The following is a 27610-nucleotide window of genomic DNA, read 5'->3' as shown; positions in this document are numbered from 1 at the left end:
GTTCGAAAACATGCCAATGTGAGTAGATCAATAGGTACCGCTCCGGCGGGAAGGTAACGGCGCTCCATGCAGTCATGCCGGCCATATGACCTTGGAGGTGTCTATGGACAACGCCGGCTCTTCAGCTTAGAAATGGAGATGAGCACCAATCCCCAGAGTCAGACATGACTGGACTTAACATCAGGGGAAACCTTTACCTTTACCTATTGTTATTATTATTTGTGATATTGATGTAAGGCCAAGGAGGGCAGTGCCTGAGGAGAGTAGGGGCCCCGCTCGGCTTCCCCTGTCAAATGGGCGAACTACAACTCCCATGGTGCTCTCTGGGAAGACAATGGGGGGGAGGAGGCTGGGCCCTGCAGTACCTGTAGAAGCTGAGCAGCCCGTTGCTGAGGACAAACCAGTGGCGCTGGTAGCCCTTCAGGTAGTTGGTCCACTTGAAGAGCCAACCCTTGTAGGTTGTTGGCGGCGGAGGCCGGGCCCTCGCAGGGCGGTGGTGGAGGGGGAGGACCCAAGCTCATGGCGGACAACAACAAGGCAGCCGAAGGCAGCAGGCCCAGATGGGGCTTGGCCTTGTGCAACAGGCAAGCTGCGCACCCAGCAGTGAGAACAGCCCACGGGGGACGGAACCACACAACGATGGCACTGCCGCCTTCCCCATAAGGCTCCCTCCGCTGCAGGCAGAGGAACGCTTTGTTCGTGAGCAACTCTGGGAGGAGAAGGTGAGGGTGCGCACGCACGGGGGGGCACGTGCACGCGGGAGCGCCTTAACTGCACCCCCTAGAAGATGGTGCCACAGGCAACTGCCTGATTTGCCTCATGGTTGAACCGCCCCTGCCTGCACCAGTGAAGTGTTCTATGATGGGGAAATCTGGACATAGTAAAATACCCATTTTCAGATTGCAAATGTTGGGGATAGTACAGGAGTAAGACAGAAATGTACGCTTTCTGGCATGTGTTAGGCAAAAGGGTGATGTGGGCTATGTAGGGCACTGGGCAACGGATTTGCTCTCACTGTCCCACACATCAGTGACCTCCATGTAATGAGGTCCTAACACAATGGGGTAAATTTGCTGAAGAAAATAAGCTAGAAAGAAGAAATAACAGCTTGGCAACATCTCTGGACAAGAGGGAGAAACTAGCCTAAGCCCATATATAGTTTATATGGCAGTTGTCCTCATACCCCAAGTCCCATTTCTTCCTTAGCTAGGCAATCTTGTGGTCCAGCTTGTGAAAGAAAGAAAAAAGGTAAGAGCCAGGGAAGGAGGGTTGTATTGAGGAGAAAGAACTAGCTATCAAGCAAAATTATTACACCGTTCACTCCTATCTTCAGATGCCCCCTGAGATCAATGCAAGGTCTTACTTCGGTATTAGATTAATGTTTTAATGTAAATTCATAGAGCTAATATTAATCTAAAGTGAATTTTTCAACAGAACACTGGAGCATAGAGTTCTCCGGTTTAGCTGGCTGCAGTACCACCCTTTTCAATCTCCCTTACAGATCTCCGTCTAATGCTGTGCCCACTTACATGCAGAAGATGCCACTTTGTAATAGGATGACTTAGCCAATTGGTAATTTCCAAATTAGACTTTTAGGTGGACTACCCTTGAAGACAACTCATGAGCTGAAGTTAGTGCAGAAGACAGCAGAAAGACTGCAACTGAAATAACATAAATCCAGTTTCAAAAATACTGCAGTGGCTGGGTAGCTGTGAATTTTTTGGGCTGTATGGCCATGTTCCAGGAGCATTCTCTCCTGACGTTTCTCCCACATCTATGGCAGGCATCCTCAGAGGTTGTGAGGAATGCTTCTGGAATATGGCCATACAGTTCAGAAAACTCACAGCAACCCAGTGATTCCGACCATGAAAGCCTTTGACAACACATTGCAGTGACTGTCAATTCAGTGATGTTTAGTAAAACCCAAACCCTTTGGGACCCATCTAGTGGAAGGAAATCCTTTTTATACATATGGCTGCCTAAAGACTGAGATCTGACAGAAATGCCCTCCTTTGTGTTCCACCGGTGAAGAAAATACGTTGTGTGATAAAATGAGAAAGTGTCTTCTTTCTCATGGCTGGAGGATCTCCCATGGAATGTCTTCCTTTTGAAGATGTGATTGCCACCAGTGTTTACTTCAATTTTGTGCCAAGTTAAAAAAAAAATCAAAAACATTACTAAAACATTCAAGAGGTGATAGTTTTATTTAATGCATATATGTGCATCATTTTAACTGCTTAAACATGCTATGATGTATTAATTTAATGTTTTAGACTTTAAAGTATTCTTACTGATGCACCTATTAAACTGTCGTAAACTGATTTATTTTATTTAATTGTCTGCCCCTCCTCTCAAGTTCCCTGGATACAATATGTAAATTAAATATTTTAATAAAAAAAAATAAACACAAATTAGCTCATTGTTATATGTTGTATTATTTATTTACACAGTCAAAGAGATTTAGTGCCACAGTAATGACCACCACACTGGGCAGTTTTAAAGGGACATTCGGCAAATTCAAAGGGGATAAAGTCATCAGTTGCTACAAGTAGTGTTGTATTACCTCCTGCACTGGAAATACTACATATTTCCATTTGAGTCTCTGGGGAATTTAGAATGATAAGAGGCTGCCAATATCCTCCTGTCTCTCTGCAGATTCTTGGTTGGCCTCTCTACAAACAGGATGCTGAATTAAGCCAGCAGGGTTTATCTCTTATTCTTATTAAGACATTTTTATCTTGTCTTCCAAGGTACTTCACAATTAGAACCATAAAATAGATGCAATTGATGATAACTGTTCTTCATAACATCAGTTCCACATCACAAGCATTTTCACTTGGCACATTATGACGACTCAAGGGCAATTTTCTTCCTGATTATTTGAACTGGTGTATGGGAAAGTGTGGCAAACCTTTACATCTCCTATCTTTTCTCATATCCTGTTTTCACAAACAAAGCAAACAACTTGTTAGGATTTGCAACTTGGCTCTATTTCAGAATAAGGAACTGGCTCAACCACCTTTTGACTATTTTTACCTAAGAAAAAACTATGAAATTAATGTAGTCATAGTCATCATTTATCAACAGGCAACTTGGAAGCACACACCTCCACATTTTGGTAGCAAATTTTACCAGCAATAGCATTCCCTGGATTGCATGGCAAATTGAACATGGTAACAACTATAAGCACATTATGACAAATCAGGTATAGTGACACTTTTATATTAGAAGATGCCTCATAAATTATGTTTTCTAACCTAGCCCTTTTCTTTTTTAAAAAAACACACTTAACTTTAGAATACTTCCTCAAAAAAATTGCAAGAAATTGGTCTGACTGTCATTACCATGAGAATCCTTCAAGAGTAATCTGGCACTGTATTTCTTGCTTGGTGTATTCTTACTTACCAGCAGTAAACAGTATTGTATGTTAATAAGTAGTGCAGTAGTTTCATAAATGAAAACATAAATTGTAATGACATTGAATAGTAGTTTTAATCTGTGAGCAATCAGGAATCTTCAGATAATCTTTGCTCTGTCTTTTTTGTTTAATAGATTGGATTACATTTTATATATTTATTTTTTCACTGTTTATATAAATCCTTCTTTCAGGAAATAAAACTTTGTTAGAAATGCTCTTAAAATTATATCTAGAGATTCCATGGATACACATCTACCTTTCAAAGTTGTTAATGATCCCAGATCATACATAAAGAAACATCTTTTTTCTCTCATGTAGCAATGGGGAATGTATGGTTCTGCAGGTGTTGCTGGACTGCAATTCCTATTATCCTTCATGTTTGCCTTTGCTGAAGGACCATGCGTTCTCCACTTCTGTTCTTATTATAGGTTGATGGCAGGCGAATGGTGCTATTGTTGGCTAAATTCCATATAATGTAAATCTGATATTGTTGGTGCCTTTCATCCATGAAGAAGATATGGGAGAAGGAATAAACCTAATGTAAGATATTTGGCTGCCTGATGCAAAAGACAAGAAGCATCCACTCCAGTTCCACATACAGTAGCAAACCAAACTGGTATTTTAATTTTATTTCAACATAAGGTTAGTGGGACAGTATCATCCACTGCACCCGAGTTTCCAATGTTCAATACAACACCACTAAAATAGTTGACTTACTGGTAGGACCAGCACTGAGAGGGATTCATCATAAAGTCATGATACCCCAGAGAGGAATGCACTGTTTAGTTTCACATGTTATCATGCCAAGATTTATAGATCTAGTGGTGAGAACAAAGTTTATAATTTTATACCATATAATATGATTTTACTCTTCCACAAGGACATGTTTACTTTAGTTTATGCATAGAATAATAATAATAATAATAATAATAATAATAATAATAATAATAATAATAATAACATTGCATGGAAAGTTCCTTGACAAAATTGAAGGAAAAGCTGATAAGGAGAAGACCTGGTTCTGGCTCACGAATGAGACCCTGAAGAAGGAGACAGAAGGCCTGATCCTTGCAGCCCAGGAGCAAGCCATCAGAACAAATGCAATTAAGGCCAAGATCGAAAAATCAGCTGATGACCCAAAATGCAGACTGTGCAAGGAAACCGACAAAACCATTGATCATCTCCTCAGCTGCTGTAAGAAAATTGCACAGACAGATTACAAACAGAGGCACAACTACATGGCCCAAATGATTCATTGGAACTTATGCCTCAAGTACCACGTCCCAGCAGTAAAGAACTGGTGGGATCACAAACCTGCAAAAGAATTGGAAAATGAACATGCAAAGATACTGCGGGACTTCCGAATCCAGACTGACAAAGTTCTGGAACACAACACACCAGACATCACAGTTGTGGAAAAGAAAAAGGTTTGGATCATTGATGTTGCCATCCCAGGTGACAGTCGCATTGACGAAAAACAACAGGAAAAACTCAGCCACTATCAGGACCTCAAGATTGAACTTCAAAGACTCTGGCAGTAACCAGTGCAGGTGGTCCCGGTGGTGATCGGCACACTGGCTGCCGTGCCAAAAGATCTCAGCCGGCATTTGGAAACAATAGACATTGACAAAATTACGATCTGCCAACTGCAGAAGGCCACCCTGCTGGGATCTGCTCGCATCATCCGAAAATACATCACACAGTCCTAGACACTTGGGAAGTGTTCGACTTGTGATTTTGTGATATGAAATCCAGCATATCTATCTTGCTGTGTCATAATAAAATAATAATAATAATAATAATAATAATAATAATAATAATAATAATTTATTTGTTACCCACCTCTCCTCATGGCTTCAGGCAGAGTACAAAAGGGATAAAACAGAAAAATAAAACTATTAACATGCATATACCAAAATACACACTACAAAGACCAACAGCAATAAAATCCAGGTTAAAATTCACAGTTTAAAATTGACTCAGTAAGCTTTCCAGAAGAGCTGAGGCTTAATGACTTAGAAGTATTGGCATATATAAGAATAAAATAAATAATATTAAAGTTATTTTCCCAAGCAGTGCAGACAAGTTATCTTCTCATGAGCAAAGGAAGAAAGAAATACCCACAAGATCACAGTTGCTTGGCTGTTAAGAACAAAACTAGAAGGTTCAATTGACTTTGAGAAGTGTTTTGAAGAATAGGTGACTATAAAAGCACACAGGAGTGCATCTTTGGATTATGCATTTCATGTATCCTCGTAAGAAGGTAGACATGGAATTATGAAAAATGTAATTATAGAAATGCGATAAACCAAACTAATAGATGTTCATGGCTTATTCATGTCATGAATCCAGAAAAATATCTTTACACTATTTTAACCCAGGAAAGAATATTCAAGAATATTTCAAAAATGGTTAACAAATTGATTTTCTTGAGTATCAGGAAACACTTGATTTGGAGAATCCTACACAGGTGAACATCTTCACAGTACATACTTATGCAAAAATCTAGACATTTTAGTCAAGAAATGCCCCCCCCCAAACTTGGATTAACTTATTCATAGTTAAGTGCAAGTACTGTATCTTAACTCTTGAAAAAGAATCCAACCTACTTTGAGTAGAGTAGTGAAAGGAAAGACCTTAGTTCTTCCTGGGAGAACCTAAAAGAAGCACTGACTGGCTCTGCCCTCTCTGTCACATTGCCACTTCAGGCCTTTTTGAATGCTTGCGCCCTTGGAGTAGCATTGGTATTTTTCCCTCTCCATTGAATGGTTCTCGACTTATCTACGGGACTTGTATATAAGGTCAATTTATACACTAATATATATGGCCTCTGCCTGCCAACCACACATTGGGAAGAGAAAAAAAAGAAGGTCTTCGGGTTTAGTCCATTCTTCTGTACTGTAAGAGTTAACAGAAGTGATCATTTGTTAATCACTTACAAGAATAATATGTCCCCCATTTGCTGGATAGGTTCCTTTTTCTATAGCACTCATACTCAAATGAAAACATAGATGAAATTATCAAGTGTCTGTATAAATCTTTTTCTGTGCATAGAATTCCTTCCTGGGTTGGAGTATTGCTCCAGTGGAAGGAGAAGGATGATAAAAAACAGTAGTTTTATTCATTTCTTTCTGCACAAAATGGTAATCTGTTCCATATAACTACTCATCCATAATAAATGTATTTGGTTAAGTGGAGTGCATTGTATTTCACTTTGGTATTTGTAAAATAAATTCTGTGAATATCTTTGTTGAAAATTTAAATTTTGCCAAAATTACTTTATGAAAAAGAAAACAGTTGGTGCAACTTTGTTTTGGGCCATCTGCTCTCCTTGCAATTGTATTCTTCAAGCAACCTAATCTTCTTTCATTTTTAAGGCATATCTCTGAAAATCCATTTGCACAGTAAGTAGTATAATATGCATTATTTTGAAAGTGACAGAATTGCAATAGACTGCATATTATGCAAACACTTTAGCAACCAATATGCCATTGCCCAAGTATATTTTATGGAAGTGATAGTCACATGACCTTCCATTTATTCTTCTGGATAGTATTGGGAACTGACTTTGACAGCTATCCGTTGCAAAGCATTTAAATAGATATTTATGTCTCAGTAATCTCCTTCCTTCACAATGTTGCTTGTCTCTTGTAACTGATACACATCCTGTCATTTCTTATTTTTTTCAGTTGTCGTTGAATGATGTATTTAAACTATGTGCAGATAGTTCCAGCAAGTAGCAATAAGTGCATAACCATAACAAGGAATTCTGCATCTGCATCCATAGATGCATACACTAACCCAGCTGTGATTATGGACAATTCTCTACAGCCTAATGAAGTGGGCCTGATCCAGCATCTGACACCGGATGACACTGGATCAGTCCTAGGTTTGTGACTCAATGGGGATTTCCTGTGATGCCTTGGCAGTGGCAGAAAGTCACCACTACCCAGCCACACAAAAACACAGTTTAACACAACTGGGCAGGGGTCCAACTGCCACTACCTCCCCCCACTCCCCACCCCGCACCGCCCCATGTTAGTGCTGTGGCACCACAGATTCAGAAATGATTTCTTTTGCAGAAAGCTCTTCTGACAAACAAACACTGGAATGCATTGCCTGGTTATCATTTTTTGTCATTAGCTCATCTGACAAAACTCTGATGAACCTCTGATGGACCTCTGATGAGGCTCTGATGAAGTGCTGATGAAAATATGACAAACCTCTGACAAAACTGATGAATTTCTGACAATCCTCTGACAAAATCTGACAGAACTCTGACGAACTTCTGACAAAATTCTGAAAAAACTTTGATGAACCTCTGATGGCATCTTGCTTGGCCTCATCATCCGTCCATCTCACACTACAATAATTTTGGAGCTAGTGGCAGCAGAATGACTGAGTATTCTCTGCTAGAGGAGGCACAAAATTCAACTTGGCAAATTTCCATTCAGAATGTATTTTCTAGTTTTCTTATCTTGATTCTGCTTTTTGTTTCTTATTCTTTAATTTTATTCAGTTCTTATTTATTTTATTTTTCCTGGAACGGTGGCAGAGCCCCTGGGAAGTGCACTGGGAACAAGTGCTCTAGCCATTAATAACCAACCAACCACAAAAAGGAGAATCTTTGCACAAAATGTAGCAATCTTTGCCATTATTCTTGAAACGTGTATTCTTGTCCAGGAGCAAGAAGAAGAAGAAGAAGAAGAACAAGAAGAAGAAGAACAAGAACAAGAAGAAGAAGAAGAAGAAGAAGAAGAAGAAGAAAGAGGAGGAGGAGGAGGAGGAGGGGGGAGGAGGAGGAGGAGGAAGAAGAAGAAGAAGAAGAGGAGGAGGAGGAGGAGGAAGAAGAAGAAGAAATAATAATAATAATAATAATAATAATAATAATAATAATAATAATAATAATAATAATAATAATAATAATCTCATAGTAGGTGCCACTGGGATGTTTCTGATAAGATCTATCAATTTGTCAAGGAACACATCTTTTCCCATCAAGCAAATTTGTGAATAGTTTTAACCTCACAATTGTGATTGAGTTGAATTTTGGGAAAGCAGATAAACTAAAGAAATTAAGTGGCCATTATGGATTTTGTATTTGAGAAACAAGATGGAATTCTCTTTACTATACTGATATTTTTTTCTCCTCCTTTTGACTGTTTTTGAAATCTCTGCCATGCAATGGAAAGCAAAGATAGAGTTTAGATACAATCATAAGATAGAAAAAAAATCAAAATTGTGTGTGGGTGTTGTGGAGACTCTATGGGATGAAATAGTCTCTTGAGATTGATAGACAAAAGAGTTTTAACATAATTGGAAAGAAGAAGCACTTTCTCCTCCAGGTCAGGATGATATTTTCAACCAATGTTGTTTCCCACCCACATATATTTTGGCACACTTACATGAGTCATTACTGGAACTACTATTTCACAGTGGCTTTTCCTCTTGTCTTGTCTCGGTTTGGTCTTGATGATGTTTAGCCTACTCCATATCTATAATTCTGCTATCTTAAAATTATTATTCCATAATATTTCTTTGAAAGAAACAGGTAACTGAAAAATAATGGAGAAAGATCTAGCATGAGAATTCTACCTGTAAATCTCTATAGCCACTATTTTTAAATAGAAAAATGTGGTTTAAACTGGGACTCCAAGTCCCCACAAAGTCACAAAACACACTGAGTAATCATAGTTCAGTCATGTTCTTTCACTCTGACCTATGGCACAGGTTTGTTTGAAGTATAATGTTCAGGGAGAAGAGCCATGCATCCCAACTTGAACTCACTGGAGGAAAGTAGGATGCAGATAATGTGGACAGGAGAAATGCAAGCATAGCCTGAGATATCCTGAAATTTCAACTTCAACCACTTGCATCAAGGCCAATAATCAAGTTAATTTCCATTTCATTTGAGTGCAAGGTTGAACTAAAACTTCAAAGACAACCCCAGTTGTGGCCTGTAGTCCTACATTTACAGTACTTCTTTTGATACTCAAAATTAGACATGTGAAAAGAGTTCCAGCCACCTCAGCCAAAAATGTGGAAAGCCAGAGGCATTGTTGAATGGTCTATTTTTATTTACATGGAAGAAGAAGAGATATTAGAAAGTTGATAATGCTAACATAACAAAGTCATAAGAGATCAAATGCTTAGGCATCTTTTAAAAAATATTTGAGATCTTACTCAATTATTATTCCATAATATTTCTTGGAAAGAAACAGGTAACTGAAAACTAAAGACGGCAGTCCACAGTGTCTTGGAAATCATTTTTATAGCAGATTCTTTGGGCAAAACATAGGTGAGCTGAAAGTTACTTCTTTTCCTTGAGGAAAAATGTATCTCTTTAACTTGAAGAAAAAAAAAAAACACCAATAGACACCTTGTGACGGGTATGGGAGGGGAGGTCTCATTATAAGGGTCTCAGGGAGATTTATTCATGTCATTCACATTGGTTCACCTGAACCAGTTGTTAAAGTTTGTCAAATTCACCAAACCACTTGTTTTGGAGATGAAAACAACAGTGTCCTCCTACTTCGACTGAAGCAAGCTCTGCATGTGGCCCGATTTAGATATAAATTATACCTGCCAGGATTTAAGGGACCTTGAGTCACATGGATGCATTCGCAAGCAGGGTTTTTCATTTTGTTTCATTCTATCTCACTCCTCATTCCACTTCCAAAATTTCATCTCTGGAAGTTAGGGAATTATCTGAAACAGAATGTAATGAGTCATGAGAAGCTAGCACTTTGTAGAGAAGTCAGCATTTCCCTTTTCACTTCTCAAGCGGAAATACCTTGCTTGTAGCCTCTTCTGTTTATGACAGAATTGTTGATCTGACCGCCATGTTCAGTAACAACACCATATAAATTCATACATAGTAAATGTAAAGGTTTCCCCTGACAATAAGTCTAGTCATGTCTGACTCATCTTTGTGCTCATTTCCATTTCTAAGCCAAAGAGCCCGGGTTGTCCATAGACACCTCCAAGCTCATGTGGCCGTCATGACTTCCCACTGGAGTGTTACCTATTGATCTACTCATACATGTTTTCAAACTGCTAGGTTGACAAAGTTGACATGGCCTGATTTAAGGATGAAGCATGAGGATCTCGGACAAATGGAATTAATTATATATACGTTTTTAAGGTTTTTATAATGTGTTTTAACAATGTTATTAATGGATCTGTTTATATTGTTTTGTTTTTATGATTGCATTTTGGGCATTAAATTTTGCCAATTTTTGTAAGCCGCCCTGAGTCCCCTCGGGTGAGAAGGGCGGGGTATAAATGTTGTAAATGAATAAATAAATAAATAGGTTGTCAGAAGCTGGGGTTAACAGCAGGAGCTCACCCCACTCCCCAGATTCAAACCGTCAAACTTTCAGTCAGGAAGTTCAGCAGCTCAGCAGTTTAACCCGCTGCACCACTAGGGGGCCTAAATTATAAAATGGGGAATTTTTAAAGAGATTTAATCTCTGCCCCGTGAGTGGATGTATTATTAACAATTCTGGAAATGTTAACAAATATTTCTATCTTTCAAATAAGCCATTAGTATAAGATATATATATATATATATATATATATATATATATATATATATATAATCTTGACTTTGTTGAAAAAGATCCCTCCAAACTCTCTTAGATATATGTTTTGCATTTCTTAGGAAAAAGAAAAAAAATAAGATTTAATCAAACTACACTTTGGAGAATGAAACATTTCAGGCTTCTCAGGTGATGAAATCAGTTGAACCCAGCACAGATGCTGCTTGCACTTCTAAACAGCCAACACAATGAATGCCAGGTGTAGTACCTTCCATGTGCCCATCACACCTCTTCCAATAAAATAAAATGAAGTAAGAAGAGCAACTGTTACAGCTACAAAGGTTGACACCCTAAAATGTGTTTTTCCCTTTCTTGATGTGCTAATTCTCTTTTTTGCATTTATAAACAGTGATTGGTACACATTTTGGCAGGTTTGTGCTTCTGGGCTTATTTGCATTGTTAATGTTGGCTAAGTGAAGTTTTCCCAAGAAGTTCAAATGCATTTGCAGTTACATGCCATTAACAAAATGTCTAGAGCTATTTCATTGCTATATCTTTCCTGAACAATAATACTGATAATACATTTTCATTAAATAAAAAGTCTCAAGAGACAGAGCCTTCAAATAATGCCATATGACTAATTCTGCCATTTGATCATATCTGCAGTCACCCAGATATTAAGTATGCTAACGAACAATGTTGCAAAATACAGTATCTGTTTTCTTTACTTAGTAAATTCTGTGTTTAAATAAAACATAAGATTGAAACTGGATTTGGTTGCATTTAGAACATTTGCATTGACATCAGTAAGATCATAAGTTAATCATGACTAACTTGTCTCATTAATGTCAGGGGTCTGCTTTAAGTTGACTGGAACTGAAATCCTAACTAAAAAAAAAAAAAGAGTCAAGGGCTAGCTGAGCTGACAATGGTGCAATTCAGTTTCTTCTTGCCCTGCATTTGTTTTTGGTTCCAATGCCAACATATATTTGCTTGCAGATATGTTTGGTCTACACATCTCTGATCTTGGTGCAAATATATTGTAGAATTAATGCACTACTTTAACTGCTATACTTCAATACAGTGGAACTCTGGGATTTGTAGTTTGGTGGGACACAAGCTCTCATTGTCAGAGAAGGCTAAATAACACTATAAAACTGTAACTCTCATGATTCCAAAGCATTGTGCCATGACAGCAGGGCCAGCCCTAGGCAATTTTCAAGTGTAAGCAAACTGTATTTTGGCACCCCCCCCCCCCCCAAAAATGCAGTGAGTGTGGAAGAAAAGAGCCATGGAAATTTCCCCAAAGTGCCCGGCCTTGGCCGGAGGGAGAAGTTTCCTCCCTCCAGTGAAGACCTGGCCTAAGGAAATGTGGGGCGCACTGCTGCTTAGCAACTTGCCCCGCGTTCCCCCAAAGTGCCAGGCCTTGGCTGGAGGAAGGAGTTTCCTCCCTCCAGCCAAGGCTCAGCCTAGGGAAATGCAAGGTGCGCTACTGTTTCCTAGAACTTTTGTTTGCCTGCCTCTCTCTCTCTCTCTCTCTCGGTATTGTACCGGGCGCCTCAATAGCGCCCCCAGGGAATTGGTGCCTTCCGCATTTGTGTACTTCGCTTACTGGTTCAGCCACCCCTGCATGACAGTTAAATTGCATTAATTCTACCATGTAGAAGGTCTCCTGAACTACAGAAAAAAATTGTCACTAGACCAGTGTTTCTTAAATTGTGCTCCTCCAGGTATTTTGGACTTCCGCTCCCAAAAATCCCAGCCAGCTTACCACATGTTAGGAATTGTGGGAGCTGAAGTCCAAAACATCTGGAGAAGCACATGGCACCTAGATGATTCTTCTGGTCATTTCTAATCATCAGTCACCACATCTGTCAGTATTACACCAGAATTATGAAATCTGTATTTAATTTGACACTCATGAAACCTAGCTTCAGCTACCATACAATGATATATTTTGTATTTTTCTGCTTTAATTGTCGACATATATAAAGCCTGAAGGTAATGGAAAGTAAAGTAATTACTAGTAAGATAAGGCTTTCAGTCATGTGACAACAATACCTTATCCTGCAGGTTAATAGCAACATGCTTCTCAATAACAGATTCTGGGAAAACTTGAAAGTAGACTTTTCCTCTTGGTTCTGCTTATGGGCTTCCCACTAGCATCTATAGCAGGGTTTTCAACCTGTGGATCCCCAGGTATTTTGGCCTACAACTCCCAGAAACCCCAGCCAGTTTACCAGCTTTTAGGATTTCTGGGAGTTGAAGGCTATCTGGGGACTCACTGGTTGAGAACCACTGATCTATAGGAAGCAAGATATCTTGGTCAGTGATGGGGAATGATTAGTTCACCAAACACCAATGCCAAATATCCTATTTGATCCCCAACACAAAGGATTATGGGAACAAAACCTCTGAAGAAGAAAACATCTCCCCCCCCCCCCGACATTGACCTTTCCCTGAATCTAGAAGAGCTTTTCTTATGTCCTTAAACAGTAATGAAGAATTGCAAGGAATGCACTGTGTGGGAAGAGTAATAAAAGGTGTAGACAGCAGGATAGAGAAATCAGTTGTGATTACCCAAATGGTTGCAATTAGGGTAGAAATCTAGTAATAAAGCCTAGGCAGACTTTTATCTGATGAAAGCTCTGTGGTTCAAGCTGTGGGAGTCTTGTTAGAATTTGAAACTAAACAGTAGAGGTGAAGAACCATTGGCTATGATGTCCAGATCTGGGCGGGAACTGAAGGGACATACATCTCCCACTTAAGCTTTAGAGGGGGAGGAATCAGTTGAGATAGTTCCAAGCATTGGCATAATACACAAGCACTGCACATGCTTGGATGAAGCTGCACTTGGTTTGAAGATAACATTATGTAACATTACTTTTGTTCCTGGGTTATAAATGTAATTTCCTAATTAGCTCTATCATAAAAAACAGGGAAAAATTATTAAACTGCCAAAACTTTGTTTTTGCGGGACATCTTACAACATATTTTGCTATAGTTTTTCAATGAATATCTCATCAAGTCTCAACCAATTCAACATAGCTTGTGGCAGCCATAAAAACAAAGTTCCTGGAATATAAAAACTACTTTCAAAGCAAGTACCACATAATGAAACAGGAATGACAATGACAAACCAGGATTTTTTTCTTCAAATTTTGTTAAACCGCTGAGCTGCTGAACTTGCTGACCGAAAGGTCAGTTGTTTGAATCCGGAAAGGGGAGTGAGCTCCCATTGTTAGCCCCAGCTTCCGCCAGCCTAGCAGTTCAAAAACATGCAAATGTGAGTAGATCAATAGATACCACTCTGGCAGAAAGGTAATGGTGCTCCATGCAGTCATGCCGGCCATATGACCTTGGAGATGTCTTCAGACAACGCCGGCTCTTCAGCTTAGAAATGGAGATGAGCACCAACTCCCAGAGTCGGACATGACTAGACTTAATGTCAAGGGGTAACCTTTACCTTTGCCTTAGTGTAATTCAGGAGTGTATTAAAGAAAGTTGTTTCTTTGCAATCAAATAAAATGTTTTCAAGTGGTGAGTTAGTTTATTAAACAGGAAATGAGAAAAATGTGTATTTGTTCAAATTTGTGTACTATAACTGAATATACACACAATCTTTACATATATATGCATGCACACCTGAGTATGTCGGGTTGTGTGTAAATAAAAAAAGGTGTGTCTACTTATGGTCGCGAACAAAGTTACACTATAGTTTGAAATCCATATATATAAGCAGGATTTTTACACTGTTAAATGTAATTGATAGTGTCATTGGCTGAAAAAAGCTAATTCAGCATTGTTAATATTAGGAACCTACTCTGCAGAAAAGAGGCCCTCCCCCCATTTTCATTTGATAAATTTGAATCTTGAATTTTTTTTTGTATTTGCACCCTGTAAATGAACATGCATACATTTTACCGAGTAAACTAGAAAAGTGAGCATTCTTCTAAGCTCAGAAGTAGTACATAATGTACATAATGTAGTACATAATTTACTCTTTCCTTGGAAAAGAAATTCTGTAGAAAATTGGCCAAAGAATATAATATAAAGTCCTTACTAGTGAATTTGATATCCTCTTTAGCATTCCACTCTTTTTTAGAGGTATACATATATGGTCTAGTTTTTCTTGTGTGAGTCTTCCGTGAGTCTTAAATTATAATGTTGCTGTAGCAATTTTAGCAAAATATAAAGAAAATGAACCTCAAAATCAAGATAGGAATTAAAAGATAAGTCACCATTAGGTACGTGAATATGGATCCTGTTTCTTTAAATAATCACTACCCTAATTTGAAGGAGTCACTGATTATCCTGTGTTTTCTAATCATCTTCTTTTCTGTCATAGACTTTCTCATTTTTGAGCAGTGATAATTTCTGCTGCCGATTAAGGTGCAGTTCAGATTTCTAGACAAAGAAATATGGCGTAATTCTTTAAAAATCATAGATGCATCTGTGAAGAAAACAATATTTACTCAGATTAAAATATTTTCCCATCATGTGGTTAGATAACATCTATAATAGCAATCTAAAAGGAAAAGTTGATAATGTTATACCAAATTATGAAATGGGATCACTGCCCATACTGCTTGCAAACATTTAGTGTGGCCATGTATGCATCACCAAAAAGGAGGTCCTGTTTTTGTATGTAAGTGTTCATGTACATAAATGCAAATTTGGAAATAATTGTTATCATTTAAGTAGAAATAGAATACATCACACCACAGGGAGGGAGATTCCAAAAAATCATCTCTGTGTTGGTTCACTTTTACTATATTTTAAAAAATTGTAACTTTGATGTAACTATCTTGGGACCTCATCACACATACCAATTGAAGCATCCTAGGCAGAGGAACAAGAGACCAAATTGCCAATATTTGCTGGATAATGGAGGAAGCCAGGGAGATTCAGAAAAACATCTACTTCTGCTTTATTGACTATTCTAAAGCCTTCGACTGCGTGGATCATAATAAACTATGACATGTTCTTGGAGTGGGGATACCAAGACACCTTCTCTGTCTCCTGAGAAATCTGTATAAAGACCAAGTAGCCACAGTAAGAACAGACCACGGAACAATAGACTGGTTCAAGATTGGGAAAGGAGTGTGGCAGGGCTGCTTACTTTCACCCTCCCTATTCAACTTGTACACAGAACACATCATGCGACATGCGGGGCTTGAGGAATCCAAGGCCGGAGTTAAAATTGCTGGAAGAAACATTAACAACCTTCGGTATGCAGATGATACCACTCTGATGGCCGAAAGCGAGGAAGAGCTGAGGAGCCTTATCACCAAGGTGAAAGAAGAAAGTGCAAAAGCTGGGTTGCAGTTAAATGTCAAGAAAACCAAGATCATGGCAACTACACCTATTGATAACTGGCAAATAGAGGGAGAAAACGTGGAGGCAGTGACAGACTTTATATTTCTAGGCGCGAAGATAACTGCAGATGCAGACTGCAGCCAGGAAATCAGAAGATGTTTACTTCTTGGGAGGAGAGCAATGGCCAACCTTGACAAAATAGTGAAGAGCAGAGACATCACACTGGCAACGAAGGTCCGCATAGTCAAAGCAATGGTATTCCCCATAGTAACCTATGGATGCGAGAGCTGGACCATAAGGAAGGCTGAGCAAAGGAAGATAGACGCTTTTGAACTCTGGTGCTGGAGGAAAATCCTGAGAGTGCCTTGGACCGCAAGAAGATCCAACCAGTCCATCCTCCAGGAAATAATGCCTGGCTGCTCAGTGGAGGGAAGGATATAGAGGCAAAGCTGAAGTATTTTGGCCACATCTTGAGGAGACAGGAAAGCTTGGAAAAGATTACGATGCTGGGGAAAAAGGAAGGAAAAAGGAAGAGAGGCTGACGAAGGGAGAGCTGGATGGACGGTATCCTTGAAGTGACTGGGTTGACCTTGAAGGAACTGGAGGCGGTGACGGCCGACAGGGAGCTCTGGCGCGGACTGGTTCATGAGGTTACGAAAAGTCAGAGACGACTAAACAACTGAGCAGCAAGATTCTTGCCAGCCAGCTGAGGGATGGATGGGCATGCAGCCCATCACATGACGTTCTTCAACTTTCGGTGGAGGCCCCACTCTCAACCCGCTCCTGTGTTTTGCTGGCTCCAATGGAAAATGCTTCCCCTGTTTGATGGGGGAAGCATTGTTGTGCCGGAGTGGCACACGGGGCGCCTACTGCTTCACCATGCTTGCTGGTGAAATGGCAGCCCTCCCCACCATGTGATAAGGTCCTTAGACTGGGCTTCTATTGCCAAAGGCTGGGCAATTGTGTGAGGTCTAGGGTCAATTTCTTCTCTTGGATCCTCTTGCAGGCTGTATCTACCAGAGCAAGCCCAAATACCTCCATGTTTTTCTGCAGTCTCTTCAAAAATAGCAGCAACAAGTGATGCCATGTCACCTTATGTTGCTGTTTTGAATTGGTTGCAGAGGTAAATAGAGGTATTTAGGTATGATAAAGTGTTCTGGAGTGCTTGTGAGAATGGGGTGAAAATATTTTCATGTGATTTCATAAACGTGGAAAGATTTTTGTGTGGTTTACTTGTAGCCAACTGATGTTGAATGTTTACTCTTGCAACAACTACATGCTGATGAAAAGACTAATAGTGTAGTCGATCAATATGATTTGTTTCTATTATATATTGTTCTATTGCCACTATTCCTGCTTTGAGGGAAAGAAGAAGGGGTAGACACTGTTCCATCATGCTTAGGTCCAGAAGCAGACAAACTGCCACCAGAGGCGGTCCACCAGCGAGGCTACTGGTGGCGCAATCATTCCGGGGGTGCAGTGAGGCCACTGGGAAGATGGTGCCACCTCCTGCCTCCTTCTTCGGGACTTGCGGGCCTTCTTCGGGCCTTCTTCGGACCTTCTCCGGGCCTTCTTTGGGCCGCTCGGGACGCCGGAAGGGCCGACGCAGGCTCCAGAAGATCCGCCCGGCCCACTGGAAGGGCCCACGCAGGCTCCAGAAGGCCCGCCCGGCCCACCGGAAGGGCCGACGTGGGCTCCGGAGTGCCCAACGCGGGCTCCGGAAGGCCCAGCACAGGCTCCAGAAGTCCACATCAGCCCTTCCGGTGGGCCAGGCAGACCTTCTGGAGCCCGTGTCGGCCCTTCTGGTGGACCGGGTGGGCCTTCTGGAAGTCGTTGTTGGAAGCAAGGCAAGTGGGGTTTATTTGTCTGTGGAAAAATGCCCGGAGTGGGAGAAAGAGCTCTTGTCTGTTGGGAGTCAGGTGTGGATGTTTTAATTAATCACCTTGATTAGCATTTAATGGCCCTGTGGCTTCAAGGCCTGGTTTCCTCTTACCTGGGAGAATCTTTTTTTGGGAGGTGTTAGCTGTCCCTGATTGCTTCCTCTCTGGATTTCCCCGAGAGTTGTTCTTTATTTGGGCTTTTCCTTAATCCCTCCTTTTTATCCAACATTTTCGTTTATCCAACGCTTTTATTTTTGGTTTTTTTTTGGGGGGGGGGCACCAAAATTTCTGTTCGCCTATACTTGAAAATTACCTTGGACCTGCTCTGACTGCCATCACCCTGGCCACAGAGGAAGAGTAGAAGAGGCAGGACTTAATCACTTCTTACACTGCCCGCCCCTTTTGTTTTGTGTCATTTCTTAATAAGATTATATACTTGCGGGCACAAACCTGTTACTTGAGTCTAATATGCACCTTTTGGGGAAGGGGCTAAATTATGTCACTATAATTGAGAAGCACATTAGATTGAATGGTGTGTTAGAATTGTGCATCTAAACTCATCTGCATCATTGGGCAGGAGATCCCAGCTGGGGACAGAGGAGGGAGAAGCAGCAGTGGTCATGAAAATGATGATGGGCAGGCCAGACAGATGGGCACGGCTTCCCACCAGCTTTTCTGTGGTCGCTACCGGCTTCCCACAGGTTTGGTAGAGGGGCACGGCTTTCTACTAGCCATTTCCTGGACACCACTGCCTTTCATTACATTTGACAGTAGATCCTGTTTTTGTAGTGCAAACCTTCAAAATTATGGTACACATTACATTCGATGGCCCATTATACTTGAGTAAATATGGGGGTATTTTTCTTGTAAAGCACCATGTACCATCGTATCGCTCTATAAATGAATCAATTAATGAAGATGTATGCTTACTTGTAAGCAGTGCCCCTGAGAAAGGACAATGTCTGAAACATATTGAGATTAAAATAAACAGTTTAAACAGCTGCTTTTGTCAAGTTCTTTACCTTTCTTTTTAACAAACTGTAGATGAGTAACATCAAGGCTCTTTTTTTTCTTTTTTTACAGTTCCTTATCTTATACCTAAATGTGACATTCTTTTAAACAGAGGGGACATTCTTTCAAATAGAAGACTGTCCTTTAGTACAGTGGACTGTTAGCATCTGCTGGAATTTGATTCTAGGACCTGCCCTCCCTGTAGATACCAAAATCCATGGATGATGAAATCTTATTATATACAATAGCTTAGTAATATGGAGTCTCTTATACAAAATGCTAAGATTTTTTGAGGAGTGGGGACATATTTTCAAGCCATGGATGGGGGAATCAGTGGATACAGAACCTGTAAAGACAGAAGACTGACTGTAGCCATATAGCTCTGTAAAGGAGGACATCCAACAAAGATCTCTGGGAGCGCTTCCAGACTAGACTTAAACCCGCTTTGGAGAGTGGTTAAAGAAACCCACTGGTTTAAGTTCCCCGCAAAAAATGAGCTTTGCCCATTGGGTGTCCCCATGCCCTCCCGGTAACTTCTAGGAGGTCATGGGGACACCAACCCCCCCTACCCCCAATACCCGAATAGAAGGGAAAAGAAGGCATTTGGGGGTGGGGGTGGGGAGGAGGTGGCTGTCATCCTTGATGTTCTGGGCTCGTTGAGCCGAAAGAACTGATATGGCTATGGGGACCAACTCCTGGGACTGCGGAGTCTGTCCAAACAGGGCCCACACCCCATTAGACCCAGGCCTTTCAGAAAGGCCCAGGTCTAATGGGATATCTAAATAATTTGGGACAAAGCAGAGTTTACCTGCTTTGTTTTGAATTATTCCTCTTTTACCTGAGGGTTCATTTGAATGCCTGAGGTAATGGTCTGACAGGGCCTGCATTTTGGGCCCTGTCTGGAATGCCCCTGGGAGAGCCGGGGAGAGAGCAACTTGAATTAATGCAAAGTTTATGGGATAAACTGTAAAGATGATGCAGATATTTAATCTAGATCGGGACCTTTTTAACAGCTTGCTTATTTTAACTTCTGTTGTACCAAGGGTTGCATGTTGTATGTTTATGTGTTAAATATTTTGATACGGCCGATGGGCTTATCAATAAAACGTGTTGTTGTTGCTGTTGCTGTTGTTGTAAAGTTTATGGTTTCCTGGATTTTACATTGAATAAAATGTTCAACAAAAACAGATTTTCTTTTTCTCTTCTCTTTGACTTCAGCTTGAGCATGCAGGATGAAAAATAAAGCCAAATGATATAAAAGCTGACAGTGCACGAGAGTTGACAATAATGGAAGCAATACTCAATGATTAGGAAAAGCTGACAGAATGAACTTCTGAATTAAGAACTCAGTGTAAAAAAGGGCAGTACATAAACCTGACTTCTGCTACAAAACAATCTTTCATAATGGTTTTCTTTGTTCTCAGATTTCATTAATGAAGAGGTTGGGCTCCATTAGTAAGGACGTGTGTGACCTTTTACTTAGGTTCTTCATTAGAACTTTTAATAACCTAGATGTTTTTAATTGCTTTGGTCTTCTGACAATCAGGCCAGGTTACATAGATAGTTACCTTATTTACAGACTCTTTACTCACATGAGTTAAATTGCCTCATGTGAATGTCTGCAAGAGAATGGTCCCAGAAAGTTTGTTCAGCTTATTAAACAAGGAGAGTTGTACTTAACAGCATTTATTTTTTTAAGTTGTAAGCATTTCATTGCTGTCTATTTCTGCTTCCCCAGTTGTTTCTTCATGATTCCTTGATTGATGATTTTTGCACCAATGTCATTGCTATTTGGGAGAAAATACAGGTGGTTGGAAATATAACAATAGCTTCATTACAGAGGTAAATTGTACAACCCATTCTACTAAAAACATGTGAACCTCCTGGAGGCCTCAGGTACAGTTCACAGAATGTGTCCTAACCCCCATACCTAATCCAAATCCATCTTATTTCCTTCTGCTAGTATTAACAGTGAAAATAATGTGAAAATCACCCTCTCTTAATATCACTGAGTTCTCTGAAAACTGTCAGTATTATCTGTGTTTGTAGTGAAGGTAAAGGTAAAGCTTTCCCCTGACGTTAAGTCCAGTCGTGTCCGACTCTGGGGGTTGGTACTCAATTCCATTTCTAAGCCAAAGAGCCAGCGTTGTCCGTAGACCTCCAAGGTCATGTGGCTGGCATGACTGCATGGAATGCCGTTACCTTCCTGCCGGAGCGGTACCTATTGATCTACTCACATTTGCATGTTTTCGAACTGCTAGGTTGGCAGAAGCTGGAGCTAACAGCGGGAGCTCACCCTGCTCCCCGGATTTGAACCTGGGACCTTTCGATCTGCAAGTTCAGCAGCTCAGTGCTTTAACACACTGAGCCACCGGAGGCTCCTGTCTGTGTTTGTACAAGGTTGCAAAACGTTGTTTTTTTCTTCCTGCACTGAAATGCAATTTTTAAACCCAGTTTAGATAATTTGCATATTTATTTATGTTAATAATCTAATTTATGTAACTTTCCCTGATTGACTGACTGAAGTGTGTTTCTGTGCATTCCCCACCCTCCAACTATGAACATTTTTGGCATTAGATTTTACAACATGAACATCATATTTTGGACACCTTATTTCTCAGAAACATATTCTAAGCCTTGGAAATGTGTGAATGCTATCCCTCTTCTTGCAAGGAATCTTGGGACATTTCAAAAACTGTACTTTCATTAACACTGTGGAGGATTTTTATCATGCAATGCTGGTAAAGCTGAATATTAGCGGGAAAATAGCATATTTGGCTGGTCGTTACATCTGTCCTGTTGATGCTTTGTATCCCATCCATTAGCACAGTGCCTGTTTTCCTGAGGTCCCTTCTATACATAGAATCATAGAATCATAGAATAGTAGAGTTGGAAGAGACCTCATGGGCCATCCAGTCCAACCCCCTGCCAAGAAGCAGGAAATCGCATTCAAAGCACCCCCGACAGATGGCCATCCAGCCTCTGCTTAAAAGCCTCCAAAGAAGGAGCCTCCACCACAGCCCGGGGGAGAGAGTTCCACTGCCAAACAGCCCTCACAGTGAGGAAGTTCTTCCTGATGTTCAGGTGGAATCTCCTTTCCTGTAGTTTGAAGCCATTGTTCCGTGTCCTAGTCTGCAGGGCAGCAGAAAACAAGCTTGCTCCCTCCTCCCTATGACTTCCCCTCACATATTTGTACATGGCTATCATGTCTCCTCTCAGCCTTCTCTTCTGCAGGCTAAACATGTCCAGCTCTTTAAGCCGTTCCTCATAGGGCTTGTTCTCCAGACCTTTGATCATTTTAGTTGCCCTCCTCTGGACGCATTCCAGATTGTCAACATCTCCCTTCAACTGTGGTGCCCAGAATTGGACACAGTATTCCAGGTGTGGTCTGACCAAGGCAGAATAGAGGGGGAGCATGACTTCCCTGGATCTAGACGCTATTCCCCTATTGATGCAGGCCAAAATCCCATTGGCTTTCTTAGCAGCCGCATCACATTGCTGGCTCATGTTTAACTTGTTGTCCACAAGGACTCCAAGATCTTTTTCACATGTACTGCTGTCGAGCCAGGAGTCCCCCATTCTGTATCTTTGCATTTCATTTCTTCTGTCTAAGTGAAGTATCTTGCATGTGTCCCTGTTGAACTTCATTTTGTTAGTTTCGGCCCATCTCTCTAGTCTCTCAAGATTGTTTTGAATTCTGCTCCTGTCTTCTGGAGTGTTAGCTATCCCTCCCAGTTTGGTGTCGTCTGCAAACTTGATGATCGTGCCTCCTAACCCTTCGTCTAAGTCATTAATAAAGATGTTGAACAGAACCGGGCCCAAGACGGAACCCTGCGGCACTCCACTCGTGACTTCTTTCCAAGATGAAGACGATACAGCTGAATAAGATCCCACATTATCTGCTTTGAACTGGAATATATGGCAGTGTGGACTCACATAGCCCAGTTCAAAGCAGATATTGTAGGATTTTCTGCCTTGATATTCTGGATTTTACGACAGTGTGGAAGGGCCCTCACTGGTAGAATCTGTTGATATTTCTAGATTTTGCTGCCTTTCCATTAGTGACTTCTATGTGATAAATCCTGCTACAATCATTTGGTATCCATAGGAGTGATTTTCCTCCTTTCCCCACTCCCCCTTGGCATCTCCAAACAGGCTGTTTTCCTCCTCCTCATTTCTTTTCAGATTGTTTTTCTGAAATTACAAAATTTCAATAAAAATTACAATTAAAAATAATAAAAACAGAAAGGAACACTAAGTAAGGCATAGGTCAGGAAGTCAGGATTATTGAGGCATTGTGGAAAATAGATCTAGGTTCACACACTGCCAATAATAATAATAATAATAGTAATAATAATAATAATAATAATAATAATAATAATAATAATGGAAACAATAGACATTGACAAAATTACAATGTGCCAACTGCAAAAGGCCACCCTACTGGGATCAGCACGCATCATCCGAAAATACATCACACAGTCCTAGACACTTGGGAAGTGTTCGACTTGTGATTTTGTGATACGAAATCCAGCATATCTATCTTGCTTGCTGTGTCATAATAAAATAATAATAATAATAATAATAATAATAATAGTTTATTTTTGTACCCCACCTCCATCTTACATATGTCACAAAGTGCCTAAAACAACGCATAAAATAAACACACAGTACAATACAGAATAAAACCAGTAGTATTAAAACAACAATTTGAACTCAGAACAGCGCCCAGTAGCCTATAGTGCCAAAGCAGTGCCGTTGCACAAATTCATGTTCTAAAATCATTATGTTTCCATTCCCAACATTAACACAATTGCAGCAAGACAACAGGCTGATGTAATAAAGTCCTGAGTCTGCTATCTTTCCAACTCTGAGGATAGAATGACCTATATCTGAATCATTTTCTCCCAAGGAAAGAGGATTTTGGTGAAGCACATATCTATTCAACTGCATGTGGCCTCCAACCTCCAATCCATCATAACAAGCAGCCCCTCTGGGATGAAAATATTGCATACCATTGTTATAAAGTTATTTAAAATATGTCTGTACTAATGAGAAGCGAAACATTGTGAACATCAAAATTTATTGGAGATCCATTCAGTTGCCCCAGTCATCTGATAAAGTGCATAGCTCCTGTGCTTTACTATATGTAATAGCTATGCACTAATTCTCAGTTGATTATTACTCACGTTAGTATAGCAGCTGCTTAGAGGGGTTATACAGTAGTGTTCAGGGGAGATCTGAACTGCTCCATCCCTGAGTTTAGCCGCAATATCATGTGGTCTAAATACAGAGCGGTTTTATCTCACACCATCTGGAGAATAGCTTTCCTTGGCTTCCCTTTTGCATTCAGTTACACAATATTACAGTGAGTTACTGGCATTTAACTTCCTTAGAAGCACCTCCAAATATGTCATTATTAAACAGGACATTTATGCTGCATTTAAAAAGAGAAAGATTAACGCTGGTGAAGGGAGGGAGGAAAGTTTGAACAAACGGCATCTTCCAGGCAAAAAAAGGCTGCAGAAAGAAGCAGAGGTAAAGGGAAGAATGGTATGAGTGTGTGTGTGTGTGTGTGTGTGTGTGTGTGTGTGTTTGTTTAGCTTCCTTGCAATTAGGTTGGACTCAGACCTGCTTTTCCATTCAAATGCCGGCAGATGGCTCTGCATAGAATGACTTAAACGCCACAAACCGAATTCCCAGCGGCTGTGTGAGGTGTGAAGACAAATTGGTGTTTCTTGTTCTGTCACATTTTATAGGCGCTTACTCACTCCTTGTTCCAGGACCAAGGACACACCCTTGCAGTATATGTTGTGTTATTCTTGGAAAACAAGTTGTGAAGAACCAAGGCTGAGGATAGGGCCTCACCCACGAGTTTTATTAGGTCGGATAATTTGGCAGTTCTTTGCTTACATGTTTATAATTTATCCTCAAGAATTAATGGCCGAATTTCAGGCAATATTATTTGCGGCTTAGCACTAAGGTATAATTAGCCAGCAGCAGAAAGTCAGGGAAGCTAATAATAGTTAAGGGAAGGAAAGGCTGAAAAGTCTTGAGGTTTATAAAAGTTGGATTCACACTATTTTCTCACCCCTTTGAGAGAGATATTTGTGCAAAGATCATTCTGGTCAAGCTATGGACTCTGGCTGTCCTTGGGGTTTCAGCTTCACTGGAGTTGAAATGAACTTTGGCACCCTATTTAAAAATTTAAAAACCTGTCATATCTCCTATCAGCGGTGAAATATGTAATGAAGTGTATTTTTAATACAGTTGTGTTAAAAAGTAGGCTTTCATCTAGTCTCTTTAACCAAGCAGGACAGGCACAAGTTCAAGACCAGGATTTCACAAAAGAAATGGTTTTAAATTACTAGTCTTGGTAAAATACTTGGCAAACCATCTAAACCTGAATGATCTGTTTGAAATGCTGACACCACTATAAATCTCCCAAAACCTGTTAGGATGGTATGTTTTGGCAAGTTTGTCCAAGTGGCTGGTGACTGTGCCTTGTTCACTTTTATTCACTGCATTCAAAACACAAGTCTCAGAATGAAATTTCTCCAGTTAAAATCCATAGATAAAACTTTTCAGAATCATAACTTTTAGACTCATTTTAGACATGGCTATGTGACTAATTATTGAAACCAATAAATGTATGTCCCAAGAAAGTTGGAAGTGTTCCTAGAAAAAGCAGTTTCAGAAATGGGATGTGTGTGTGTGTGTTTGGATTATGGTAAGAATAGAATAGGTAACCAAAATTTTTTTTGGATTTCCCTTTAAATATTTATATTTTACTCCTTGCTGCTAGATCAGCAAAGGGACACAACATACCTTGCAGTGAAAACCTTAACCTTTGTGAGAAAAGAATGTGCAAAAAATAAAATAAGGATTAAAAAAACTTGTAGGATTTGAAAAGCCTGTACTGTGCACAAATGTGCCTTAATCAATTATATAAATGTACAGTATACATTTATTTAAATTGTACACTTTAGAAAAGGTGTATGCAAATGAATGTCTTAATATTTAGAAAGGAAAGAAGGAGGGGGAGTAATCTGACAACTGGAAATGGATACAAATTCTGTTAAGATTCTGAAAGATCCAATGAAAATGAAAGTGACAGATTTTCACATCAGTAGGAGAGAAAGTGCTAAACTGCTTTTCCTCATTCTTTATGGTCTGAAGACAACCCAGGTAGTCTGATGCTGCTGCTTACATTTATGCGATTAACATCACATCTAGTTTTGATATGAGGAAGATGTAATATTTGTCTACAGTCTGCATCATTAATATAATCATAGTGTCTAGGGTATGGCAGTTTCTGTTGTTTATCATCTGAGCAGTGTGATGTTTCTCCACCCATTCTCCAGTCCCACGTTCTGAGAAATGCATAAATACTAGGCTTGTCCATTTTGGCTGGACCTTGATCCGTTTGGATCCATTTTCGCATGCCTCCTGAAAATGGGTGGCCATTCGAATGACTGTTTTTGGTCCACAGCTGGAAAATGTGGCTCAATACGACCCATTGGCAGCAAGGGGGGGGGGGTCTTCCTGGGCTCCCCTTCCTGTCATTTTTAGGGTAATCAGGATGAAAATGGCCACACTTGGAGGACACATTTACCACTGTTGGTCCACCAAGTTTCATAACATTTGGGTCATCCCCTGAGTTTTAGGAATTTATTTTCTTTCTAGAAATAAAATCTCCTTTATAAATTCTCAAAAAGGTATCCCGCGTTGGACCCACCCTGTAACTTCTCCAGGAGCAGCAGCAAGGCACCAATTCCTTCCTGCCAAATGCCAAAGATGCACTTCCACATTACACAACCCACTATTACAATTTCTTTACTAATAAAAACAACAACGGCAAATTCTTCCAAAGTTTTTGCATTTCTTGTTCTCACAACATACTGGAAGAGGCCAGCAGCACACTATCCATGAGCAAGGAAGCAGCATGTCCCCTTGTTAGAAAAACACTCCTGTATGATCCACTGGGGGGAAAAAAAACATTTTCAAAATGTATTGTGGGAAATGTAGCCGTGTTTGGGGAAAAAACAATACAGTAGAGTCTCACTTATCCAACATTCGCTTAACCAGCATTCTGGATTATCCAACGCAGTCTGCCTTTTAGTAGTCAATGTTTTTGTAGTCAATGTTTTCAATACGTTGTGATATATTGGTGCTAAATTCGTAAATACAGTAATTACTACATAGCATTACTGTGTATTAAACTACTTTTTCTGTCAAATTTGTTGTATAACATGATGTTTTGGTGCTTAATTTGTAAAATCATAACCTAATTCGATGTTTAATAGGCTTTTCCATTATTATCCAACATATTCACTTATCCAACATTCTGCCGGCCCGTTTATGTTGGATAAGTGAGACTCTACTGTATTTTCAAAGTATATTATATTATTTTAAGTCTTAGCGGTTCAGAGCAGGTCATC

The sequence above is a fragment of the Anolis carolinensis genome, chromosome 6 (genome assembly GCF_035594765.1).
Source record: "Anolis carolinensis isolate JA03-04 chromosome 6, rAnoCar3.1.pri, whole genome shotgun sequence".
NCBI classification, from domain to species: Eukaryota; Metazoa; Chordata; class Lepidosauria; order Squamata; family Dactyloidae; genus Anolis; species Anolis carolinensis.
This window is presented reverse-complemented; position numbering follows the sequence as displayed.